At 34.3% G+C, this 26,230-nt stretch overlaps 1 long non-coding RNA gene across 1 annotated transcript; it reads right to left on the minus strand.

Moving 5' to 3' along the window:
* Window positions 1-4,138: 4,138 nt before the first annotated feature.
* Window positions 4,139-23,812, minus strand: LOC140509492 (uncharacterized). The gene is made up of 3 exons (XR_011968784.1): window positions 23,495-23,812; window positions 19,256-19,412; window positions 4,139-4,262 (listed from the first exon to the last, which is right to left on the minus strand). It is a non-coding gene; the product is annotated as an uncharacterized lncRNA (long non-coding RNA).
* Between the last annotated feature and the right edge of the window lie 2,418 nt (window positions 23,813-26,230).

The raw sequence follows: 26,230 nt of genomic DNA on the forward strand, positions 1-26,230 counted from the left end.
CTGCTAGACAGTTACTGTCTGCCTTTACAAATGAAAATGGCACCTTGTCAAAGTGAAATGAATGATTGCATGCCACTCAGACACTATATCGCTACCACTTCCATTTTCTAGTCAGTAAGAACTCTGGAGGCTGGTTAGTTTCTTATATTTTAAGAATCTCTTTTTTCTTTTTTCAGTTTGCCACTTTGAAAGAAACAGCAAAGTAAAGTAATGAAGTAAGACATGGGAATTATAGAAAAATGTTAATAATTAATTTGTTCACATTGAAATGTTGTCAAGACATAGAATGCATAAAGGGAAAACTCATGATTCTATTATAATTGTTATAGAAATGTTCTTTGTAATTATTACGTACATAGACAGTCTGCTTGGTTATGCACTTCTGGCTGCCACTTAATTTTATTTTATTCTTCAGTGATTCCTTTTCCCTGATTTGTTTTGTGCTAGTTATTTTTTAAAGACAAGTTTATAACCAAAAGTAACATGTTTACCATATTTTTCTTCCTTTTTCTTCCTCTTTTCCATGTAAACTTCATTCTCTCTCCATTACCTGTATCCTTTTGGCACAACATTTTTCAAAAGTTTTTTATATTGTAGAGATACTTTCAGATAACAGATTTAGGTTCAAGTCAGACATTATACCCTGAAGAAATATTCTGTCCACTTATTTCTCTCTGTCCCCAATTCTTACATAAAAACAATGGAAACTGCAGTCAAATGATCACAATGACAATTATTGCGTCTGAGAGTACAGGGAGGAGAGGATATAGCAACTTCCTAGAGTTTACCAGTCTGTAGTGGCTTTCCACTCAGCTATCTTTGCTGCAAAGTGTGTAAGTTTTAAATCATTGGTGGAATAATAAAGTATGGGTTCTTAGTTTCTCATGTAGCCATTGTGTTGGAGGCCCTCATGTGGTTCAGAAAGCCTGGTATACTTTTGAGGCCTTTTCACCTCTCATTCATTGCCTGCTCTGAAAAACTGGGACTCACAGTATAAGATACCACTGAATATGTTAATAACTTTCTTTGCATTTACATAATTCACATTACACAAAGAAGAAAGTCAGGTCAATTCTACAAGCATATATTAAGCTCTTCCTATGTGCCAGGCCTATTTGTCGTTCAAGCCCTAGCTTTGCTAAAGTCATTGCTGTTCTGTAGTTTCAACGGGTTCCTGGGAAGTTAGGTGGGGCAGTGGATAGAGGGCCAGGCCTGGAGACAGGAAGACTAACCTTCCCGAGTTCAAATCTGGTTTAAGGTTTTAGGGTATGTTACCTTGACAAGTTAGTTAACCCTGTTTATCTCCATTTGTGATCTATAAAATGAGCTGGAGAAGGAAATGGCAAACCCTTCCTGTATCTCTGCCAAGAAAACCTCAAATGGGATCACAGACAGTTGGACATGATTGAAAAATGACTTAATAAATGTACCAGACTAAGGGTTGAAGTACATTTAACAGTGCACCTATTAACAGAGCTCAAGAGAAAAAAATAGCATCAGTCAATGAGCAACCTTGTTCAAGTGATCTGTGGAAATTTAATTAGCTATAAGAAATACCAGCACTCTAAGCTGGTATTGATTCTTTAAAATTCTTTATACAACTCTTCTTGTTCATCTACATAGTGGGTAGAGACACCACACCCAATCTCACAACTCTTACAGTTTTCTTCACTTGTCATTGCCTCATTAAACTCTCCGTTGCTCCCAGTGGGTGGCAAAGGTGCATTGGTACCACATCTCATCATTTCTATGGATGCATTTCTCTGCAGGCATTGTTGTTCTTAAAATATCTGACAGGAGGTGACTTCTCAAGATTGTCAACCTTTGTCCAGAAAAATTGCTTCTCTCTTGTGGACTCTTTTAGAAAGGGCCAATGCAAGCTTACATAATTTTCTGTACATATTGCAGACTTACTTCATAAAATGAAACTTTAGTTTGTAAATCCTAGGATGATAGATTTAGAGGGTAAAAAGAGTAGTTTAACAATGTCACTATGGAGATGAGAAAACTGAATAATAACTGCCTCATATGAGGTCACCCAAGTAAGATACATGACTGGGATTTGAACCTAGGGGTCTTCTGACTCAAAATTGTATCAGTAAGCACCCCAATATACACAAGGGAGCCTGCTGTCACAGGTTCTTGTATCTGTATTTCTAAAAGGAAAGGCAACTTTTGAGGGGTTAACAATTTCCTTTAATCAAGCACATATATCATTCACTTAGTTCAGGAAATCAACAGACAGTGCATACAAACTGTCTGATATAAGCTACATATATCAAAAATCAACAGACAGGTCCAACTTTCTGACCACCCAGGGGAATCCTTAGTGGCTTCCAGAGTCTTCCCTGAATACAAAGCTTCTTCCAAAAACTAAGCCCCAAAGTAAAACCTCATCCTCAGAGTACATGTATATCTTTTTATAGAGCCAGAGGGCATCCCAACTCTTGAGAACCAGTGAATCATTAACAAAAGGTGTAGGCCTTCCTACATACCTTCCCTAATCAAACTCCCTTAATAGGCAAATCCATTACTGGATACGGAAGACCTTTAATTAAATTAGCAATAAAAATACATACACTATTTCTTGTTAAAGAAACTGTTGTTTCCATTTTTTACTTCTAGTAAAGACTCTTGGCTGATAAAGGTAAGATTAAAACAGAGACATTTGATTATACTAAAACAAAAACAGCAAAGATCCCAATTTGCTTGCCATCACACAAACCTATCAAACCTTCTACTATATGTTTCTGCCTTCTTGTGTTTGTGCTAAAGTTTTTCTTGGTCTCTGGGTATTAGAAAAAGAAACAGGCTTTGTTCCTCTAATCTCTTACTGATCCCATGTTACAACATGGTGGCTCCAAAATTTCATGTCCTCTTTTCCTTAGGTCTCCAAATTCTACAATTTCTACTTGAGAAAGCACTTCCAATAGGCCTAGATAGAAGAAGAAGAAGAAGAAGAAGAAGAAGAAGAAGAAGAAGAGCAAACAAGTCATTTTGCTTCTTTCTGTTTCTAATAGTACTTTTGGGACAACAAAGAATAACGACTCACGACTATTCACTCCTTCATGAACTTTCCTTGTTCTTATGACTCTTTAAATATTTCCCCTCTATTTCCTTCATTGACTTTTAATTTTTTTTCTCTTTCACCCACTAAATATTGTTATCTCTCAATATTTTCCCCACTGAACCCTCAAGAAATTGTCCCTGGGTGATAGCATGCATATTCACAGATTCAATTTATACCCGTGTATGACTTCCAAACTTACATCTACCACCCAATTCTTTCTCCCATGCTTTAGTTCAATATTTCCAACTGCCCTCTAGACTCCTCTAGGTTAATATCCCACTAGCACTTAAAACTTGATATGGTCAAAACTGAAGTTCTCAGCTTCCTAAAAGAGATCCTGTCACTGATCTTGCTTTAATGATACCACACATTCTTCTAGTTCACACAGGCTCAGCAACTCTATCCTTTTAATTTCCCCTCTCCTTCCCAATACCACATGAAATTAATTGCATAATGCTTATGATTTTGTCTCCACAACATCTCTGAAGATTGTCCCTCCTGGCTATATCATTGCCACCAGCATAGTCTAAGTCCTCATTATCTTTTCCCTGGAGAGTCTTTAATTTAACTATCCTCCTCTATTCTATCACTTCTCTCTTCTAATCCATTCAACAGTCACTTCCAGAAATCCATCTAAAGTCTCTCCATGATAATATCAGTATCTCCTCAAAATAATAGTGGTATCTTTTTTACCTGCTGAATTAAGTCTAAACTCTGTTGTACTCTGTTGTACTCTGACTCTAGCATTCTTTTCCAATGGTTTCTTCCACATCTTCAATAGATAAATTCAGAACTTCCACTCAATTAATTTATTGATTGATTTAGAATTGTAGTCTTGGTTTTTGTTTTCCATTCTGTGCATTTTCTCACAATATTGAACTCAAACTGAGCATTTTTAAAGGCCTAGGGATAAAGATGCCTTTAACAGCTAATTAAATATAGAGAGATACATGACAAATTTCATTAGTATAGGCTAATATTTCCCAAAATCCAAAGACATCAATTTTATTTACTGCTGCAACAAGTTGTAATTTGTAATTTGTGTGCATGTGGAGACACAAAACTTACCCTTTCTTGCCATTGATGGGAAAAAATGCACATAGCCACAGCATGACTATATGATGAAGCCCCATTGACACAAAATAGGGAAGGAAGAAGCCAGCTTTTCCAGGAGTGGGTACTGAGCCAGAGTCTGTTTGGATAAAAAACAAAAAAACAAAAACAAAACCAAAAAAACAACCCTTCTTAAGTTAAATGAGTTCAAAGAAATAGGTAATAAACCATTTTGAGCTAAAGAGTTAGGTGTTACCTTAGAGTGTAGTCTAGTGCTTGGCAGGGTGCACATATGCATACTAAGGTGAATGTATATCTGACAACCGTTGGTCCATATCACTGAAAAAGATGAGGCTGTTGGACAGCAGTACTACCTGAGATTTTAATAATTTCGGTAAGGAATGTTGTAATCTACTTGGTTACATCTATCTATCTATCTATCTATCTATCTATCTATCTATCTATCTATCTATCTACCTACCTACCTACCTACCTACCTATCTATCTATCTATCTATCTATCTATCTATCTATCTATCTATCTATCTATCTATCTATCTAATCTATGTATATATTGATATACCATAAAATGTATTGGCATGAGAGAATAGCTGCCTCTTTATTTTCTACCAAATCTAAAATGGCTAAAATGAGTACATATGTTTCTAGGCAATATTATCATGGGAGAGTATGTTTGTGAGTTTACTGTACACACACACACACATACACACATATATGCATACACACACATCTAATTTCTAAAAAAAAAATTTTTAACCATACTGCAACTTTTAATTAAGATGATTACATATATTTTAGACCAATTGTTTTAAAGCCAGAAGGCAGTATAAACCTTCTAGGAAAATTTTTATAAAAGAGGTTAAGAAATATGACAATTTAAACTTTTAAAAACTTACATTAAATAAGATGCAGTTGTTTTTTGAATACCAGGTACTATAAATCAATACAAGAACTTCTTGATGTTCTGGAGTCATATGCTGAACTCATTGTTCCTTGCATCTCCTCTCCATGCTTTTAATATTCATTTAACATGACTGGGCACTATAACTCATATTTGTGACTGGAAAAAAATTAGTTTTTGCTACTAAAATATTATAATACATTTTGTATGATCAGTCATCATAATCCTAAATAGTTCAGTATATGATCAGTGGAAAACAGCAGGGTTACAGCCCCCTTCCCTGGGTCAAAACAATATTTGCTGACGTAAGAAGAATGATACCTCATCACAAATGACTTTAGGGAAAAAAATTTCTACAGCAGAGGATGGTTCATCATGCTAGGCTAACAATGAAATGTTTCCTTCTAAATATTCACCTGTCTTTTTCTAATTGAAAAATCCTCATACCAACAGAATATATATGTATATATATATGTATATACATATATGCCTGTGTATACATGTATGTCTATCTATGTATGTATATGCACACACATACTGTTATACATATATGTATGTGTGTATGTGTATATACATGTGTGTATACACACATATGTGTATATATATCCATCTCTCTCTCTCTCTCTACATATATATATATATATATATATATATATATATATATCTACATATATATCTGAGCACCCCCTAAGTGTTTGGATAAAACTGAGTTCCCAAAACTAAGGGGCCAAGAACCGTACCAGAAATGAATCAATCAGGTGCTAGATACTTGTCCTAAGCACACTCTCTTAATCTCTCTTGACTATCTCTTTTTATCTTCAGTAAATTTTAATTATATGATATACTTTCAAAATGAATTTTGTTGAATTAAAATATTTAATCTTCATAGATATTTTTGTTTTACTAGATTTATTCACATTTTTATGATTACCTGAATGAATAGCTTAATTGTTCACTAAATTAATAAATAAGAAAATAATGTCAACATAAAAGTATTTTGTGATTCTCTGAACATGAATCCCAATCTTAATGACTTAATACAGCAAATTATTAAAAAAAAAGATGTTTTCAAATCAGTATTTATTTCATGAGTCAAAATATCCATAATTTATATACAAATTTATACACATAAAGAGACTGTCTCAGATATTTCAAATGTTCCATGATTCCATCAGGTCCTTTCCCTAAAACATATCTCAGTTTTTCTCCATATTTGATATATGTTTTTCATAATCAAATTAGGACAAAATATTACCACTTAGTGACAGATTATCTAGTGATCACTCCAAGTAACTTGGTGGATTTTCTGATGACAACCACGTAGTCTTTTATGGATATAATGTTTACTTTTCTTAAAAAATCTGTAGCATGTGCAAAAATGTATTCTACTCACATAGTCTTCACAAACCAAGGTAATCTCAATTTTGCAATAGGATATTGTAGTTGAACATAAGTAGTTTACATAAAGTGTGTGTGTATGTGTGTGTGTGTGTGTGTGTGTGTGTGTGTGTGTGTGTGTACAAAAGAGACAGGCAAAGACACAGAGGCAGAGGCAAAGAGGACTGATGCATGTGAATTGATGTATTGCTACATACATAAACATATCTGTATAAAGTGAAAAATACTTTTCGCAATGTATCAAAAATAATTTTCATTATTTAGCTAGACTAGAACACGTCTTCTATTCTATGTGAGTACTTGACCATTTCAATGCAGCAGCTCACAATCCATTTGTTCCTGCATATCTGATAGGATTCTTGTCCACACCTTCCTTTAAATCTTCTTCAGGGGTTCTGGTTGCAGCACTTTGTTTCAGTGTTTGTAGATTTTCAGTAGGACATGTAGATATACTTGATTCTTGCTACCTGCTTGATGCATTTTTTTCTTCTCTCATCTGTTAATATTCTTTATTTCTCTAACTCTTACCATGCGCCTCTCCATCACCATATGGTTAACCTTCAATATTGATTCTTTACAGATCAATATTTCTTTACTCATAGGCATATTGGGGTAATTAAAACCACTACTTAATTTTCCAAAGGGAATCAAGATTAGTTTCCTTTACTTTCTAGGATCTACATATTGATGGATCATCACTGTGGGTTGTCCATTCATGTACATTCAGAACAATAAATATTCTTTATCTTTTTAATGGTTCAGGTGTAGATAGCTTAAATACTTATGGGTAGTTATGGAACTTGTTTAAGAAGCTCAGCTATTTTATTCTATTATCCTATGGAAATGCCTGTTTTATTTCATGAATTAAAAATAAAAGAAAAATAGAAAATCTCGCATTCTCCAGGGAATATTAAAACCAGTATAATGCAAACCACAAAGAATGGTATCAAGAGGAACTCATCATCTACATTGCTAAAAGGAACTACTAATTTATTTGGTTTCTATGCAAGCCAGTTTCCATTTTAGTGTCAAATGGCATTTTGACAAGCAAATGACTTTCCTTTTATGTATTATTTAAATTTAATACAAGACTTTTAAAATAGTTATCTCATACTTCTTTTTGAAAATATTTTATATGCACATGTTTACAAAAGAAAAATTAAGTATTTTTATGATATCGACTTTAAAGAAGCTAGTTTTATAAGTATGTATGTGTATTTGCATGTGTTTTTTTTTTCAAATTCTCAAGTATGTTACTTCAGTTAAAAAATGAAAATAAATAATAGCATCTATCCTCTCCTAGGTGTTGTGAGGATCAAATGATATAATGAATGTAAAACTCTTTGGGAATATTAAAGTACATTATCGACATGTAATTATATTTTTTGGTATTCATCTTACCTTTAGTTTTTAGGATATTTTTAATGGAATTCTGATTGAAGCAGCCAGGGGACAAGTAACTAGACTACTATTATTGTTTAGTTTTGTATGGACTATCACAAAGGTGGATACAATAACTGCTTCCTGTATTTGAATAAAGGTATTAGAATGACTACTCATCATCAATAACTCACTGAAAAAATCTGAGTATAACTTTAGTTGCTGAAATGATGACAGGATATATCTTAGCTATTTCTATAGGATTTCTGAGTCTATATAGGTCTCTTTGTCTTAAAAAAAATTATTCCATCAGCTTTTGAGATTATGAATATTTGGTATAGATCACAGGATCAGAGATTTAGAGCAGAGAAGTTATTCTACTCTTGAGACCAAGTATGGCCCCATTAGTACACATGTTGTACATGAAGAAACAGTCATTGAGAAGTTGAAGTGACTTCTTTAGAATCACGAAATTAATAAGTTTATTAAAAAAGTTTTGAATCAAGCTCATTCTGACTCCAAAATCTGTGCCCTACTCACTAAAAAATATTATCGCTTTAGTATTCTTAAGTTTTGATGGATGAATGTTACATTAGAGGAATTGTGGTCAACAGTTTGTTCCCTAATAATGTTACAATTCTGGAAGTTTTTATTTCTTGAATGTTCAGAGTTATCTCGAGATCTGTCCTTATGTCATAAGAATTTGGTGTTCTGGTATCTCACAAAAAATAACATCTTATATATTGATATGTCAAAACATATCAATTTCTCTCTCTCTCTCTCTCTCTCTCTATGTATGTCTGTCTATCTATCTATCTATCTATTTATCTTAATGTCTATCTATTGATGCATCAATCATCTATTTAGCAACTTAGGCTTTCCATTTTTATTTTTTTGCAATCTGGTTATCGTTTCTTTGTTTTGCATTGAAAACTAAGTCTGAGCTTCTTAAGGACAACCATATTTTTTCTTTCCATGGTCTGCATCTGATTTTCCTTTATAAACACCTCTGTTTGCCTAAATGGATATATAGGGCAGACATTTGTTAAATGTTTCTTTATTGATATATATTTGATTAATTTCCTGAAATTGTCAACCATGCAACATAATTTGATTACTCCCAGAGGTAAACAATTTTTGGTTACATTTAATAAATCTAATGATGCATACCTGTTACTTTTTATTATTGAGCTCTGAAGTCATGCATACTTATTTCTGTAGTTTTTCACCCATTTATCATATGCTGCAAGAATGTTTATCAAACTTCTTCCTTCTTGTGCATTAGAAAATGAAAGTCTTCCTTTAGTTGACTGAGATTGATGGGCCCTCTACTTTGGGAACACTATATAAAGTTTTGTTAAGATCCTTTGTAATTAGTCTACTTATTTTAGGCATGAAGAAGGATATATCCATTTTACATTTGGACTAGAACCTGTCCCACTTATATTTCTGAAAGAACACACGAATATTACTGTTATATGTCAGTTTACTTTTTAAAATTTTGCTTATCTGAAAGCATACAAAACATATTTCTACTTTTGCCACTTGCAGAAAAAGTGAAAACATTGCACTTTAGTTTATAATCAAAGATAATTTCTCTCTCTGAAAGAGGATAACAGTATTTCATCTTAAGTCCAGTGGAATTTTCTTGGGTCATTGCATGGATCATATTTTTTTATTGATCATTTCTTTTCAGTTTCGTAGTTTTTTCACAAGTTTTGCATCATTACAGTGTTGCTTTTTCTGTGAACAGTGATTGCTGAACACTTGTTACTTCATTGTGCATCAATCCATATAGTCATGTCTTTTGCCCCCCTGAAACTACACTCCACATTATTTCTTGCAGCACAATAGTACTCTATCACAATCATGCCGCAGCTTTATTAGACATTCCCCATTTTATGAGCAATCGCTCAATTCCCAGTTCTTTGCCAGTAGAGAAAGTGTTGCTATACATATTTTTGTACGTACAGGTCCTTTTTTCTTTTTAATTTGTCTCTGTGGGGAACAAAGCTAGTTATGTTGTTGCAAGATCATAGACTATGTTTTATACAACTACAGGTTTTTTTTTAAATAAAATTTTATAACCTTAGGGTCATAGGTCCAAATTATTCTCCAGAACGATTGGACCAATTCACAATAGCACCAGTAGGTTATTTACATACCTATTTTACCCTGCACCCTCTTGCATTTGTCATTTCTGATAGATACGAGCTGATATCTCAGAGTTGTTTGAATTTATATTGCTCTAATTAGGTTTAAAATGTTTTATGTGATTATATTGAGCATTGATTTCTTCTACTGAAAATTACCTGTTCATATCACTTGATCATTTAACAATTGGTTTGTTTAAATAAATTTGATGCTTTTATTGTATATTGGAAAAATAAAATCTTGATCAGAGAAATAAGCACTAATTTTTTTTTTTTAATTTTACTTCATTGTCTATGGCACATTTTAGAAAAGCATTCTAATTAAAAAGCAAAAACAAAACTATTTTCTTCAGTGAGCTTTTGAACCTTCTTTTCCATTTGGCTAATTCTGTTTTATAAAGCACTCTTCTTTTCACTGGTTTTTTTGAACCTCTCTTGCCAATTGAGTTACACTATTATTAAAGGTATTATTTTCTTCAGTATTTTTTTGGGTCTTCTTCAGCAAGCTATTGCTGAAGCAATATCACTTTTCATGATTTTCTTGCATCACTCTCATTTCTCTTCCCAACTTTTCCTCCACCACTCACTTGATTTTCAAAATTTTTTTTGAGCTTTCTCATGGCCTGAGACCATTGCATATTTATTTTGGAGGTTTTGGATGCAGAAGTTTTGACTTTTAAGTCTTCCTCTTTTGGTGTGCATTGCTCTTCCTCATCTGAAAGGATGGAAGAAAATACCTGCTCACCAAGGAAATGGGCTGCTATGGTCTTATTTTTCTCCTTTTGGGGCATTTTCCCAGCCACTTATTTGTCTGTTGATTTGTTTGTCAAGAGGCAAGTATACTCTGGGCACCTGTAAGTTCTCAGTTCTTCTAGGGTGGCACAATTAAGGGAGAGGAGTTTACTCCTCTCTTTGCCTGTGCTCTTGTCTGTGAGCAGTCACAAGCACTGTTTTCTGCCCAGGATACGCCAGTAAGGTTCCCTCTCCAGAGCCTTCACCAGCTCCACCAGGCCAGCCAGAGATCCTCCTCACCCCAAGAGTGCCACTCAAGGCTGAGACCCAGATCAGTTGTGAGATTCCCCCAGGTGCTTTAGTCTGAAGGCTCCTAAAATGGAAGGTGTGCAGCAGCAAAAGGCAAAACCTTGTTCCATTCTGATTCAGGTGAAAGAGCTTTGTCACTGAACTTTGAAGCTGCCTTTGGTGTTTGTGGTTTGAGTAATCTAGGGAACACAACTGCTGCACAGGATTCCATGCCCCAGGTCCTGTCCCTGCTATGGGGGCCAGTGCTGGGCTGCGCTCAGCTCCATGTCAGTGCAATAGACCTTTCCTGTTGTCCTTCCAGGCTGCCTTGGGATGGAAATCTCTTTCAGTCTCTTCTTTTGTGGCTTCTGCTGCTCTAGGATTTGTTTAGAGTCATTTTTACAGGTATTTTATGGGCCGTGAGGGGGACCTTCTATAGGTCAATCTTTCTACTCCTCCATCTTTGCTCTGGCCCTTGATTATTTTCTGAATAATGTCTATTTTTGCTTTTGCTTCATCTGAGTCCATGATTGTTCCCCCTTACCATTTAGTAAAACTGAAACATCAAAGAGTCTGCTCTAGTTTTTTAATTTTAACTTTATGTGTCTGTTTTAGTTTCAAATGTATGTCTTGTAAACAACATACTGTAAAATTCTGGTTTCTAATCTATTTCACTATATGATTTCCTTTTTTTGAATGAACTCATCCCATTCACATTCACAGTTATGATTATTAATTGTGTAACACCTTCCATTTTATTTTATTTCTTTTAGGCTATTCATGAACAATCATGTTAAACATATTTCCATAATATTCATGTTGTGAAAGAAACATGAGAACAAAAAGGGAAAATCATAAGAAAAAAAGCAAGAAGAAGAGTGAAAATAGTATGTTCCAATAAGCATCTCACTAGAGAAAACAACTGAGCTGGAAAATAGGTCCAGGAGATATTAAAATATCCAATTAAAATCATTGGATTACCTAAAGGCCATGATTAAAAAAAAGAGTCTAGAAATTATCTTTCAAGAAATTATCAAGAAGGAGGAAAGCCAAGATGGAAGAGCAACAGCATGAACTTTCTAGTGAGCTTCTGCCAAACCCTGTCAAATACTTGCAAATAATGCCTCTAAAAATATTTTGGAGCTTCAGAACTCACAGAATGATGAAGTGAAGCAAATCTCTAGCCCTAGACATCCTGGAATACTGCCAGAAAGTGTCTGTCATGCCACACTGGGAGCTGAGCCCATTACAGTATGGGCCTTGAGTGCACAGAGGGACATGAGCAGGCCTTGGGAAGACTGAAACTCTCACAAATGTGGCAGTTTCCAGACTTGATGACACCAAAACTCTGAGGATAAACTGGAAGTTCAATTGGTAAAGCCTGTGCAATCAGTACAGGAGAGTGGAGTGGTCAGGCTTCAGCCATAGGGTGGCAGAGGGGGAAAGGGGCAGAGCAACCCACAGCAGTAGCAGGGGCACCTGCAGGGACTCTTTCTGGTGCTCTAGATTGTGGGGGAATTGAGTGGCTGAAAGTAAACACCCCAGCCCTACTGGAAGCAGAGAACAACCTTGACAAAGAGCTCAAAAGGCTAGAGGGAAATGAGCAAAAACCCGAAAAACAATCAGGCTATAGAATCTTACTTTGGTGACGAGGAAGCATTCAAACAAAAGAAAACAAAGTCAAAGCTCCTCCAACCAAAGACTGCAAAAACAATATGAATTGATCTCAGGCCATGGAAGGGCTCAAAAAGGATTGTGAAAGTTAAGTTAAAAAAGTAGAACAAAATATGGGAAGAGAAATGAAAATGATGCAAGATAATCATGAAAAATGAGCAAAAGCTCACTAAAGGAGATACAAAAAAGCTGCAGAAAATGACACCTTTAAAAATAGACTTACTCAAATGACAAAGAGATACAAAAAGCCAGTGAAAAGAAGAATGTGATAAAAGCAGAATTGGCAAGCTAGAAAAGGACATCCAAAAGCTCACTGAAGAAAATAATTCTTTAAATATTAGAATGGAGCAGATGGAAGCTAATGACTTTATGAAAAATCAAGGAAATATAAAACAAAACCAAAGGAATGAAAAAATAGCAGACATGAAATATCTCGTTGGAAAAAAAATTGATGTGAAAAATAGATCCAGGAGAGACAATTTAAAAATTATGGGTATACTGAAAGTCATGATCAAAAAAAAAAAAAGCCTAGGCATAATCTTTCAAGAAGTTATCAAGGAAAAGTACCTTGATATTCTAGAACCAGAGGGCAAAATAAATATTGAAAGAAGTCACCAATCACATTCTGAAAGAGATCTGAAAATAGAAACTCCTAGGAAGCTGTAGCCAAATTCCAGATTTTCCAGGTCAAGGAGAAAATATTGGAAGTAGCTAGAAAGAAGCAATTTGGGTATTGTGGAAATACAATCAGAATAACACAAGATCTAGCAACTTCTACATTAAAGGACTGAAGGGCTTGGAATATGGTATTCCAGAGGTCAAAGGAATTAGGATTAAAATCAAGAATCACCTACTCAGCAAAACTAAGTAGAATTCTTCAGGGGAAACAATGGACATTCAATGAAAAAGAGGACTTTCAAGCATTCTTGATGAACAGACCACAATAGAATAGAAAATTTGACTTTCAAACACAAGAATCAAGATAAACATGAAAAGGGAAACAGGAAAGAAAAATTATAAGGAATTTACTAAAGTTCAACTGTTTATATTCTTACATGGAAAGATAATATTTGTAACTCTTGAGACTTTTGTCAGTATTTGGGTCATTGGAGATATTGTATACATACATACATACATACATATACATACATATATACATATATATATGTATATATATATAAAGAGAGAGAGAGAGAGAGAGAGAGAGTAGGGGGATACAGGGTGAATTGAACAGGAAGGGAAGATATAGAAAAAAATAAAATTAAGGTGTGAGACAGGAATATGTGGAGAGGAGAAAGGGAGAAATGCAATGGGGCAAATTATCTCTCATAAAGAGACAAGAAAAAGTTTTTCAATGAAAGGGAAAGGGTGAAGGTGGGAGGGAAAAAGTGAAGCTTACTCACATCACATTTGGCTTAAGGAAGGAATAAAATCCACACTCAGTTTCGTATGAAAATATATCTTACACTACAGGAAAGTAGGAAAGAAGGGGATAAGTGGGTTGTGTGGGGATGATAGAAGGGAAGGCAAATGGTGGAATGAAGTAATTAGATGTCAACCTATTGGGGAGGGACAAGGTCAAAATAGAGAAAAGAATAGAAGGGGGACAGGATAAGATGGAGGGCAATATAGTCTCTCACAACATGAATTTTATGGAAGTCTTTTTCATAACTACACATGTATAATCTATATTGAATTGCTTGCCTTCTCAGTCAGGATGGGGGGGAGGAAGGAAGGGAGAAAAGTTAGAACTCAAAAGTTTAAAAAAATGTTAATAATTATTTTTACATGGCACTGGGAAATAATAAATACAGGTAATGGGATAGACAGATCGATCTTGCCCCACAAGAAAATAGAGGAGATAAGGATAAGGGAAGGGAGGGATGTGATATAAGGGATGGCAGACTAGGGGAAAGGGTAATCATGCTGCAAAATGTTTTAGACTTGTAGGAAGGGAGATAATAGGGACAAAATCTGAAACTCAAAGTCTTCCGGAAGTGAATGTAAAGAATTAAAAATAAATAAATTTAAAAAAAGAAGAAATAATCCTTTTACCACTTCTTAAAAAAATTATCAAGGAATACTGCTTCGATATTTTAGAACTAGAAAGTCAAATAGAAATTGAAAAAATCCACCAATCACCTCCTGAAAGGCATCCCAAAATGAAAAGAGCCTAGAATATTATACCCCAATTCTAGAGTTCACAGGGTCAAGAAATAAATATTGCAAATGGACAGAAATAACTAATTAAATTATGAGGTCACAATCAGGATAATAAAAGGTTTAGCAGTTTCTATGTTAAAGGATCAGAGTGCTTGGCATGTAATATTCCAGAAGGCAAAGGTGCTTTGTATTACAACCAAGAATTACCTACCCAGGAAAACTGAATACATATTTTTTTCAGAGTAAAACAAATGGACGTTGAATGAGACAGAGAAATTTCAAGAATTCTTGGTCAAAACACAGAGTAGAAGAGAAAATTTGGCTTTCAAAAACAAGACTCAAGAGAAACCTGAAAAGGAATAGAGACAAGGAAAATCATATAGACTTAACAAGGTTAAACTATTCATATTCCTACACAGAAAGTTGATATTTGTATCTCAGAAGACCTTTCTCAGGTTTAGGGTAATTTTGAGTATCTATCTATCTATCTATCTATCTATCTATCTATCTATCTATCTATCTATCTATCTACCTAACTATATATAATGTTTATATATAGATATCTATAGAGATATAGATATGGATATCTATATAAATATAGATATGCATCTCTATGTGTATGTGTACACACACACACACACACACACACACACACACACACACACACATAAAGAGGGAGGGTGGGCCCAGGTGTGAATTGAATATGAAGGAATATCTAAAAAAAATAAACCTAAGGAGTGAGAGAGGAAAGTACTGAGAAAAAGAGAAAGGAAGTGGTAGAATAGGGTAAATCATCACCCATAAAAGAGACAATTAAAAGCTGTTATAATAGTGAGGAAGAAGGGGGAAGGGAAGGAATGTGAATTACCCTTACTGTCTTCAGAATTGACTGAAAGAGGGAATAACAAACACACTCAATTAGGCATAGAAATATGTTTTGCCCTACAGAATAGTTTTGCCCTATAGGAAAATAGAAGAGGAAGGAGATAACAATCAGAGGTAGTGATAGAGGGGAGGGCTGATTGGGGGATGGGGTATTCAGAAGCAAAACAGTTTTGAGGAGGGACAGGATAAAGGAAGATAGAACAGAACAAATAAGGGGAATAGCTTAGAGGGAAATATAGTTAGCAATAGTAAGTATGAAACAAATTTTGGTTCAAGTTTCTCTGATAAAGGCATTTGTCTAATATCAGGAGAACTGAGTCAAATTGATGAAAAATAGAACTATTTCCCAATTAGTAAATGATGAAAAAATATGTCTAATTTTCAGATGAAATAATCAAGGCTATCAATAGACATGAAAAAATACTCTGTCTCACAAAATAAAAAGCAAAATAAAACCATACAGAGGTGTTATCTCGTATCTATCAGATTAGTTAATAGGTTAGAAAAGGCAAATGACAAATGTTGGAGGACACATGGAAAAAATTAGATACTAATGCATTGTTCGTTGTGAATTGTTTCAGCCACTCTGTATAGCAGTATGGAAATATGCCCAACAGACTACAAAATTTACCATTCACACCCTTTGACCTATCATTGCCATTGGTTGGTTTTATTATCACAAAAGAGATAAAAATTAAAATTGAAAAGGATGTATAGGTACGATAATATTTATGGCAACTCTTTTCTCAGGTTAATGAATTATAAATTAAGGGAATGCCCACCAATTAGGGAATGGCTGAAAAGGTTGCAGTATGTGATTGGGATGGATCACTATTGTATTATAAGAAATGATGAGCAGGATGCTCTCAGGAAGACCTGGAAAAACTTGAATGGGCTGATGCAAAATGAAATGTACTGTGTACAAAGTAATACCAATATTCTAAGAGTATCAGCTGTAAATGATTCAGCTATTCTCAAATGCAGATTCAAACATACATTTTTACTTTATTTTTTTGAGTTGTTTTGTCTATATTTTATTTCATAGCCTGTCCATTACGAATATTTTTCATGACTACACATTTATAACTTATATTATATTGCTATTTGAGGATTGGTTGAGGAGGGAAGAAGGGAGAGAATTTGAAATATAGCTTTAAAGATAGATGTTTAAATTGTTCTTACATGTAACTAGGGAAAAATAAAATACTAAATCAATTGATTCAATGTGACCTCTTTATTGATAGAGATTGAGGGCTTTTTCTCAACAAGTTCAAATGACATTTTAATGTCACTGGAGGCAGACAGCACAAGATGAAGTAGGTGTTTTATTTGTTATTTTGTGGAGTACTACATGAATGTTATTTAAATTAATGAGCTGATTAAGAGGGATGATCATGATGATGATCATATAATGACCAGTAAAAATTCCCAAACATTGATATTTTGAAGATACAAAATATTTGCAATATTGACCATATATTATATCAGCAGAACACATAGTAACTCTTCTGGACTTGTTTTTAAATAATATATCCAATAGGGAGTTAATATATCCAATAGGGAGTTAGTTTGTTTTTCTTATTACTAAAATATCAACATTCTTCAGTTGGTTTGTAAAATCCAGATGAAAAAAATCTTTCCTTTGGTCTACTCTACTTCTGTGATTTTTGATATACTATGCTGGCACAGGGAGAATATTTGAATGAATCATATAAACATGACTTGAGAGAAAATAAATATCTAAAGATTTTCAGAAGATAAATTTCTACATGAGTTTGGAGGACTTGAAATTATTATTATGGCATTTTTGGCACAAAACAACAAAGTGAATATTTTTATACCTCAAACTTCACATTTTTACATAAATAATGATATCTTTAACAAAACTTTAGAAAACGATAAAATTCTCTCTATATGTACATGCATATATATGTGTATACATACACATGAATATCTAAAAGTACATAGCCAATTAGTATGAAGTCTCATTTTTCTTATAACCTTCTTAAATCCACATTATGATCTTTGTAAATATGTTAATACCCTAACAAATTCTTAGTATTTATTTATAACATTTTTCAAGGAGAATTCCAAGTAAATAGGATTACTTTATTATTGTTACATTTTTCAGGCTATTGCTTTCATATTTTCTTGAGAGGATGTTTCACATATATGTTGGTATGTACATATATACATATGTGTGTACATACACACAAATATGTATTTTCTGTGAAACATGGATACAAATATATCTCTTTATATGGGTATATATGTATATATATAACATATATATAGATACATATATATGTATATGTAGATGAAACTTTAAAATGAATTGTATAGAAAAAAGGTTATATATAATCTCATTTTTACTATCATGTCCATGTGCATGTCAACTTTACCTATGATTTGTTTAACTTCAAACACTAAAGACAGAAGCTTGACTTAATGTTTAATGAAATTTAAGATAAAGTTGTCTTTCCGAGTAATGACTTTTTTAACCACTTTCACAGGAATTAGTCAGGCAAGTGTCTTGTATTTGGTATGTACAAAAATATGGAGCTTATATTTGCCCTGAAATTATATCTACTTTTGTCCTGCACAACAATAAAAGTGCTCTAAGTGATGTCAGGGTATAAATATGATAAATGACAACTCTAGACCTTGCTAAGCCAATCCATTTAGTTACATGTTGCTTGGTTTCACTTGCAGTGTGTCATAAGCATTAACCAAACACTTCTTTCTCACACCCCTAAACCTTTCTCCACACCAGGGAACTGTGAACCATTCTGCTGTAAACATCCAATGAATTTTTCATGAAGTTTCTGAAGAAGGATACCATTAAGTACAAGAATGGGCAAGAAGTTAGTCTTGCTAATAGAAGATGGATTTTTTGAGCACTTGTGGATAAAGTGAATGTATTTTCTAAAGTTCTGGATCACTTGAAATAGCTTAATAAACCAAAGGTTAGCACACATGACTTTACTTCATTAATAGTGATAGTAAATTTAAAAGCGAAGTTTTAAAAAGACTAAAAATACATGATAAAAAGTCATGTGAAAACTTTCTTAGCAACTTTGAGAAATTAAACTGTGAAGCTTTGCAATGTTTCACAGACCAATCAGTACCATATATGGGTTGCTTGACCCATAAATGATGTGATTCCTTAAAAAAGAAGACTAAAATAATGTTTAGATGACATCACATTGCACTCTCCAATGTCTTATATGCCTTAGAAATTTAGTTGCACTATGCTCAAAGGATTGTAAAACTGTGACCTGTGCCCTGTCCCTGTCTGTCTAATCTCCTCCAACTACCCTAAAACTGAGAAAGGAATCATGAGTTACAAATACCTTTTTTCCATGTAGTAATGTAAACAGTTCCACTTTAATCTCTTATGATTTCTCTATTCTGTTTACATTTTCATTTTCTCTTGATTCTTGTATTTGAAAGCCAAATTTTCTATTCAGCTCTGGTATTTTCATCAAGAATGCTTGAAAGTGGGAGCCAAGATGGCAGAGTGAGAGCAACTACTCACCTAAATCCTTAGGCAAACTCAAATTTTGGAGGTGCAGAATCTAACAGGAGACAGATTGTGGCAGATTCACAAACTAGGACAGACTGGAAGGTCAATAGGAGGGATCTGTTCTGCCAGAGTAAGCCCACAGCACACAATGCAGTACTTCCAGAACAGTCTAGCAAGAAACCCACAGGGAAAAAGAAAAACTTGTTATTCAATTTGGGCAAACTGTTTACCTCCCTATAAGGAAAGATGATACTTGTTAATCTTGAGAATTGCACATCTATTTTGAAATATAACAAAGATATACACAGATAGAGGGAATGGGTATAAAGTAAATGATGTGATGATAAAAATGTGGGGAATGTAACAGGAGATGTAAAAAGTAGGGAAGCAGAAAATGGTAAATTACATCACAGGAAGAAGTACAAAATTATATTATAGTAGAGGGAAAGAAGGGAGGGAGATGTGCATTGTTTGAGAGATACTGTCTTCTGATTTGGTTCAAGGAGGGAACAATAAACTTAAGCATATAAATCTAACTAGCTTTATAGGCAGTAGCAGGGGAAGGGGAAGGGGAAGAAAGGGGAGGGGAAGCTAGAAGGGAGGGAAGAAGTAGTAAGGGTAAAAGGGAGTAAAAAGGAGGGGGGCTTGAAAAAGGAAGGGATGACTATGGGAGGTGGTGGTCAAAAGTGAAAATTCTATTGAGGAGGGGAAGGCAGACGGGAGAAAAGCACAAATGATGAGAAAGAGGATGGAGGGAAAGACACAGATTGTAATCATAACTCTGAATATGAATGGAATGAACTCTCCCATAAAACAGAGATAGATAGCAGAATGAATCAAAAACCATAATTCAACAATATGTTGTATACAAGAAACACATTTGAAATAGGGGGATACACACAGGGTAAAGGTAAAAGGTTGAAGCAGAATATATTGTGCTTGAGATGATGTAAGAAAAACAGAGGTAGTAATCCTAATGTCAGGCAAAGCAAAAGCAGAAATACGTCTAATCAAAAGAGATAAGGAAGGAAACTGTACCCTGATAAAAGGCTATATAGATAATGAAGCAATATCATTACTAAACGTATATGCTCAAGGTGGTATAGCATCCAGATTCTTAGAGGAGAGGTTCAGGGAACTGCAGGAAGAAATAGACAAAAAACACTATAATAGTATGGGACCTCAAACTCCCCTTCTATGAACTTGATAAATCTAACCTCAAAACGAACAAGAAGTTAAAGAGGCAAATAAAACTCTGGATAAGGGAAATACGATAGATCTCTGGAAAAAGTTGAATGGGGATAGAAAGGAATATATCTTTTTCTTCAGCTGTACATGGCACATATACATAAATTGACCTACGTTCTAGGACATAAAAACCTCACAATTCAGTGAAGAAAGGCAGATAGTCAATGCATCCATCTCAGATCATAATACAATAAAAATTATATGTACTAGAAGGTCATGAAAAGATAAAAAAAATTGGAAATTAAACAATCTAATCGTAAAGAATGAGCGAGTTAAATAACAAATCATAGAAACAATCAACAACTTCATTCAAAAGAATGACAAAATGACACAATCTACCAAATCTTATGGGATACTGCAAAAGCAGTTCTTAAGGAAAGTTTTGTATCTTTCAGTGCCTACATAAATAAAATAGAAAAAGAGGAGATCAAAGACTTGGTCATGCAGTTGAAAAATTAGAAAAAGAACAAACTGAAAATCCCCAAGTAAGTACCAAATTAGAAATAGTCATAAATAAAGGAGAGATTAATAAAATTGAAATTAAGAAAACTACTGAAATAATAAATAAAACTAATAGTTGGTTTAGTGAAAAAGCTAATAAAATTGATAAACTTTTGGTCAATTTGATTAGAAGAAAGAAAGAAGAAAACCAAATTACCAATATCAAAAATGAAAGGAGTGAACTCACCTCCAGTGAGGAGGAAATTAAACCAATAATTAGAAGTTGCTTTGCCCAACTTTATTTTATTTTTGTAATTCTTTTTTTTTTTACTATTTATTTATTTATGTTTTGATTTAGTCATTCATTTCCACCAAGTTTTGAGTTCCAATTTTTATCCCCATCTCACACTTCCCTAATACCTTTCATTCTGATTACCCCTTCCCTCTAGGTACCCTCCCTTCTATCACACCCCACCTCTCCATTATCCCCATTTTCTCTATTTTCTTGTGGGCCAAGATGAATTTCAATACCCCATTACCTATGTTTCTTATTTCCCAGTTACATGCAATAATAATTCTCAAAATTTGTTTCCAATACTTCAAATTCCAACTTCTCTCCCTACTTGCCTCCATATCCATCCCTACTGAAAAGGCAAGTAATTCAATACAGACTATATATGTGTCTTTTTGCAAAAGACTTCCATAATAATCATGTTGTATAATACTAACTATATTGCCCTCTATCCTATGCTATCTCCTCTTTTTTTCTCTCATTTGACCTTTTCCCCCCTCAAAAGTATTTACTTCTAGTTACTCCTTTTTCCCTTTGCCCTCCCTTCTACAATCCCCATCACCCCACTTGTTGTCTCCTCCCCTACTTTCCTGTAGTGTAAGATAGATTTTCATACCAAATTTAGTGAGCATGTTATTCCCTCCTTAAGCCATATGTGAAGAGAGTAAGCTTCACTTTTCCCCTCTCACCTTCCCCTTTTTCTACTCCTTTGAACAATATTTTTCTTATCTCCTTTATGAGTTATTGACCTGCCCCATTCCATTTCTCCTTTCTCCTCCCAGTATGTTTCTCTCTCACCCCTTAATTTTTATCTTATTTTTTATGGATATCATTTCTTCTGATTCAACTCAACCTGTACTCTATGTCTGTGTGTATGTGTGTGTGTGTGTGTGTGTGTGTGTGTGTGTGTGTGTGTGTAATCCTGCCAAATAGGAATAAATGTAATACATGAACTTTTTAAGGGGAGATATTGTTTTATTTTTAATATCCCCAAAAGCTAAAACAATTCCTCTCATATAGTATGTTCTTAATATAATGTTCTGTGAGCAAAACATGTCTTCCAAGTATAGACTTATTGTTTCTCTCTAGTAGAGTGTATATAGGGAAATATTTTATAAAAGCTTATTGTTTAAGCTGTCATTGGGGTTTCCAATTTTTTCATTCATTGTACTTTCTTACACCAACTTTTAGGTTGCATACTAGGTTTTAAAGGATCTCTAGTTAGAAGGAAAGTAAATTCAAAATAGTTGACAAATATAATATGTCATTTTTGCATATCATGTTTGTCTGGATATAACACTGAAGACATTTTTTTTTCTATATGTACCAAAGTTAAAGCACTAAAACTTTTTTTTAAATTTTTCTTTATGCCACAGAATTCCAGATTTCAAAGTGAAATGATGGGAACTTATTTGACACTCCAACTGCTTGATACCATCTAGCCTCAGAAGATCAGCTCTACTCTCTGAAATCTATAGAGTATGGGGATCTTTGTAATTCTTCAATTAAGAAAGAAGAATTGACACTAAAGAAACCAATTTCATACTGTGAAATTGGAGAGACAGACAGAGAGAGAGAGAGAGAGAGAGAGAGAGAGAGACAGAGACAGAGACAGAGACAGAGAGAGACAGAGAGAGACAGGAGACAGAGAGAGAGACAGAGAGAGAGACACAGAGACAGAGAGACAGAGACAGAGAGAGAGAGAGAGAGAGAGAGAGAGAGAGAGAGAGAGAGAGAGAGAGAGAGAGAGAGAGAGAGACTCCCTAAAGGTAGGCAGTTACAAGAAAAAATAAGATATAAAAATGAAACTTATAATGAAGAAAATCAATGACAATTTTTGAGCGAAGGTGATGAAATAGTAGATTAAATTGACAGCAGACAAGAAAAACAATAGAAAATGCTGCAATTTTAAATTTTAATTTGTAACTAAGACAAGTGTAGAGAAAAGCATTAGAAGGACATTCGTAATTTTTCAGAGGTGACAGCCAGCTTAGAGGAACAAACTTGCAGCATAGTGGTGTATAATTTAAAATAAAATCTTTTTCACTGACACTGAAATCAGTTCTGGATGTGAGATTTTAAAACTGCTATGAATCAACTAAAATGTAGGTTCATGGACCTTTGTCATTAATGATTCAGAAGATTTCATTCAAGAGATTTTCAAATGCCTAATTGTTTACAAGGAAAGATACAGACTAAATGAAGGATATTGGTGGTAGTGGGAAATAGGGGGGCGGAGCCAAGATGGCAGAGTGAAAGCAACGACTCACCTAAGCTCCTGGACAAACTCCTCTGGATATCTCTGAAAGGAGAATCTGACCAGACTTTGGAGGTGTAGAATCCAGCGGGTGACAGACGTTAACAGATTCAGAGCCCAGGTTGGACTGGAAGGTCCACGGGAAGGATCTGTTCTGCGGGGGTAAGTCCCCAGCGCACAGCGCAGCATGGTCAGCGCAGCAGGGCGGAAGGGATCTGAGAAACCCGAGAGTGGCGGGCGAAACCAGCGGAGCAGGAGACAAGCCAAACCGAGCCGGTGAGAGCCGCTGAGCGCTAGATATCAGTGCAGCAGCCCTTGAAACCTTCAGCCTGAAGACTAAACTTCAGTAAGTCACCTATTGGAACTTCCGGGAGCTAGGATGGCGGAGTGATCAGTAAATGCTCTCTCCTCCCTCCTGATGACCGTGAAAGAACCATAAAATTCTTCCCCAGGTGGTGGGAAATAAACTGAATTATAGCCATTACAGTTCAGATCATAGAAATTCCCTTTAGTGATTCCATGATAATTTTTCATGGAGACCACAACACCTGACTGAAGAGGTCAATGAAGATACCCTAAAAAGAAGAATATTATAGTCTGCATGAACAATTCTCTAACTGAAGTCTTCTGCTACTATAGACTGCTAATTGATTTCTGTGCTGTCATACAATATACATAGTAATTAGAATAATCTGCAACTATGCTATTTTTTAATCATGCTATTATCTACTTTAGGAACCTACAGGGGTTCCAATTGCCTATAATTTAAATTAAACTGCTCAACCTATCTCATGAAGACTATATGAGATAAAAATTAATGAAGGATCAGAATATATATATGAGCTTCTCAAATTATCACTTGACATGGTAGAACTGATTCATAGGATCATGGGTTCATAAAGGTAGAGTTGGAAAAAAATTCTTGGAGTCATTTCACAGTTGAGGCAACAAAGACCCTAACAATTTAAACAGTTTTCCAATGAAGTGACTGAGTTAGAATTTGAACCTTGTTCCTCTGATTTTTTTCTAGCAGCACTTGCAAACTCGTCCATAAGGCATCTCAGATAGCTTTTGAAACTAGGCCATCATTGAAGCTATAGATACAGATGTAAAAGTGAAAACTAGAAATGAATAGTGTAATTGAGTATTGAGAGCAATAATAGACACATGTATATTCTGATCATTGATTGATTTTTTTTTCCCAAAACCTTACAACCAGATACCCCTGGGAAAATCAGGTTTTCTTCACAAATTCAATAATTTTTGGACAACAGGCCAACATTTTACAGTTTCATAAATGACAAAAATAGTGCATTGAAATGAATGAATTCTAAGAACTTCATAACTGTAGTTATGAACCTATAAAAATAAAATCACATTTAAAAACAGGCTGCCTTGCTTATACTTACAGCAAAACTAGAAAAATAACATGTTATGTAGTTGAATATATATCTCTATAATGCATCCTATTTCATGAATCAAGCATTGATAAATCATGGTTTAAAAAGGAGAATAATGATAGCAATAACTTTTTTCAGATAATTGACTAAAAATACCTAATTATATTAGACTAAGATTAAATGGATCCATGTGAAATTAACATTCCATAATCATATCTCTATTTTGTCCATTTCCTTAAATGATGCACTAAAAAGTCTTACAAGGATGGTGTAATGTTAATGGGATTTAAGGTCTTCTTCACTCACTAATAGTCTTCACATGGAACCCATTTAGGGAAGTTTGCTTAGGGGAGGCTTGCTTGTAGGAAGACTTTCACATATTTTCTTAGTTTCTAATTAGGCACTGAGTCACAAGGGTTGTGATGCCTTCTGGTCCTCAGAAGGGTATATATAATCTGAGATGAAGTTTTGTTTGGGGTCTTACTTATGAGAAGAACCTTATGTCCCTGGTCGAGATTCTGAGTAGCTATATGTTCAGAACCCTGACTGCTGAGATGTAAAGGCTCTCTCTATCCAGTGATGTATATAGAGTGTAAAGCAATATTGCTTTGATTCAGGTCTTTCTGTTGGTCTTTATTTCTCTACATATATTTTCTCTGAAGGTCAGGGTGCTGATTTTCCCTTGAACTAGTGAATGTAATTTAAAAAAGATTGTTGAATAGCTATTTTTCCTAGTAAAGCAGATGTAAGAATCTATGCTAGCAGCCATTCTGGGTGCTTGTTGTTACGGATTGTAGCAATGTACAAGTTTTCCTCAGAAATTTATGAAGTAAATCTATTTGAATAATAAAGTAGTATTATCCTTTTTGACAATTTTGGAATTTTAAAGTACATTTAAGTTATGCAATTTTATGTAATTTTCATTTTCAGTAGTTGCAAAAGTTAGAAGGTATTGAATCATTACTCAAATATATTATGTTAAATCTATAGATAGACTTGGTTGCACAATAGTCATGGGGGACAGAAGGGTTTTCTACAATAGGTAGATGATTTCCTGCTATTTCGATGTGAGTTTGATATGAAGCTCCCATGAATTGTGAGGCTCCTAATGTCTTTGTCCATTTTCCAAAAGTTATATATAATTTCTATTGCTCATTTTCAGCAGGAAATCATCTGCTATTTCTGATAACTTGAGATGATATATTTCTTGAACTTCTTTGTATTTTGTGTAGAACAGGAGGTGATTCTCAGTCTCAAGTTCCCTATTGTTATACTGATTGCAAAACTTGTCCTCTAAGTATCTTTTATATCCTCAGATTTCTATTTCTAGCCAGTGGTTGCTATTTCTA

This window comes from Notamacropus eugenii, chromosome 6 (genome assembly GCF_028372415.1).
Source record: "Notamacropus eugenii isolate mMacEug1 chromosome 6, mMacEug1.pri_v2, whole genome shotgun sequence".
Taxonomy (NCBI): domain Eukaryota; kingdom Metazoa; phylum Chordata; class Mammalia; order Diprotodontia; family Macropodidae; genus Notamacropus; species Notamacropus eugenii.